The 2,351-nt window shown below is 39.3% G+C and overlaps 1 long non-coding RNA gene across 1 annotated transcript in view; it reads right to left on the bottom strand.

Moving 5' to 3' along the window:
• LOC106735064 (uncharacterized) overlaps positions 1-2,351 on the bottom strand; it is an 11,535-nt gene that overhangs the window by 1,446 nt on the left and 7,738 nt on the right. The gene's annotated exons all lie outside the window — the stretch shown is intronic.

Raw genomic sequence — 2,351 nt, 5'->3', positions numbered from 1 at the left:
CCGGGGGTGTGTGTGATTTCTCACTTTCTGTCTCTCTGTCTCTCTATGTCTGTCTGGCGAGCACATGTGCCATATAGCAAAAAACAAACAAACAAACAAACAAACAAAAAACACAAAACAAAACAAAACAAAACAAAAAACTCTCAAAAGAAAGAAAAAAAGAGTGCTTAGAAGTAGAAGAGGGAGCAGTGGAAGAGAGTTAGAGAAAAAGATGTGATTGAGCTGGCCCTGTACCTAGTGGTTAAGAAAGCCAGATCTTACATGTCTAATTGAGGTTTGAATTCCAGCCCTGGCAGCTTGAAAAACATGTCAGCTGCATGTACATGTGTGCTCCAAATCCTGATAGGAAGAAGAAATAGAGAAGATATTGTGGTGTGACCACACCCTATGAGGAAGGTGCTCTTTCTCTGGTGACTACATGTATGCTCTGGCAATTAAAAAACAAAAAAATACAAAAATAAAGAGATGTGACTATGGAAGACTGGTCAGAGAGATGACTGTCAGCTTTGAAGATGGAAGAGAGTCACAAATCGAATCAAAGAACAAGACCAGCTTCTAGAAACTGGAAAGGGCAAGGAAATGGATTCATTCCTAGAGCCTCCAAAACAGGAACACCTGCCAACACCTTCATTTTAACTTAGTGACACCCATTTCAGACTTACAACCTATGGTACTGTAAGAAAATTAAATGTGATTTTTTAAAAAGTTCATTTCTTTCCTTTTTTTCCCCACAAGAGTGAAAGAAAGAGACAAAAGCAACCTCAACAAGGACTCATGCACACACCCAATGTGCACAGGTCAATCGGAAACCAAACCATTGATCTTCCATAAGAATTCAGCTTCACTTAACAGCACATTAATACTGCTCCACCAAGCTGGCCCAAATTAGTGTTTAATTTTGTTTTGTTTTGTTTTTCTGTTGTTTTATTGCCAGAAGGCATGTCTGCTCACCAGTGAGAGACGGAAAGAGAGAGAGGGAGAATGCATCTTCCAATGTGGCATGATCACAACATGGTCCTTTCTCTTCCATTTTTGCTCCTCCATTTCTCCATCCTATTGGAATCTGGGGAAAACATGCACACTTGCCTAGAGTATTTTTCAAATTACCAGGGCTGGGATTCAAACCATGTGTAGAATCCAGCTTCCTTACACTAGGCTACAGGGCTGGCCTCAAATCTATATTGTTTTAATCCTCTAAGTTTGTGGTATTTTTTTTTTTTTTTAATTTGTAGAGAGTATATGTACTCACCAGAGAGAAAGAGAGCAAGAGAGAGAATATGGGAAAGTACACCCCATGGTGGATGGTCACACCATAATCTCTTTTCCTCCATCTCTCCCTCCTGTTGGGATTTTGGGCATGTACACACATTTGTACCTGGTGTGTTTTTCAAGCCAGTGGATCTGGGACTTGAACCATGTTGTTGGCCACGTGGGAAGCAATTCTTTTAACTGTCAGCTCACAGCCTGGCCCTGTGGTAATTTTTTGTAGCAAATAGCAAAGAAAAATTAAATATAGATTATATAAATAGATAAATATGTCAGGGGCCCCTTAAAAGATGCAGGCAAGTGTAGGCATTTGAAAAATTGTTTTTACATTTTTTCCTTCAGTTGAACTCACAAACATTTTCAATCTTGCTTTTTTTTTAAGAATTATTTATTTTGAGAAGAAGGTACCACATGGCTCCAGTGAACTAGGTATTTCAAGGAATGAAGATTTTCTACTGATAATTCAGCCTCCAGCAAACGAGCTAGCGGCAGAAGAGGCCAGGCCTTCAGAAGAAGGTTCCACATGGCTCCAGTGAACTAGGTATTTCAGGGAATGAAGATTTTCTACTGATAATTCAGCCTCCAGCAAACAAGGCGATCACAACAGAATGGCAAAGAGATTCTAGATCACCTCTGTCTGCTTGCTCCTGAACATTCAGACTGAACTTCAAGAATTTGAAAGAAACACACCATCCATCAGATGACAAGAAATCACCGCCGGATAACAAGAAATATGGGAAAACAAGAAAATACCTCTCCTCCAAGGGAAAAAAGTAACTCTTCTTCATCCACAGACAGTTCAACGGAAATCATGGAAATGTCTGATAAGGAACTTAGAGCATTCATAATGTCGAAGCTAACAGAGATGGAAGAGAAGAGAGATAATGAACTGCTAAAGAGAAAGGAGAAAGAAGTTGACGAGTTCCAGGAGATGAGGAAATTCTTGCAAGATCTAAAAGAGGAATTACACGCTTTACAAAAGACTCAAACGGAACTGCTAGAGATGAAGATTTTGACAAGAAGTCAAAATCTCCCTTGAAAGTATTAAAAGCAGACTAGATCATTCAGAAAATAGAATCTCAGAT

Source organism: Tupaia chinensis, unplaced genomic scaffold (genome assembly GCF_000334495.1).
Source record: "Tupaia chinensis unplaced genomic scaffold, TupChi_1.0 Scaffold000288_2, whole genome shotgun sequence".
NCBI lineage: Eukaryota > Metazoa > Chordata > Mammalia > Scandentia > Tupaiidae > Tupaia > Tupaia belangeri.
Note: the sequence above shows the minus strand (reverse complement) of the source record. Positions and strands in the feature narration are given on the sequence as shown.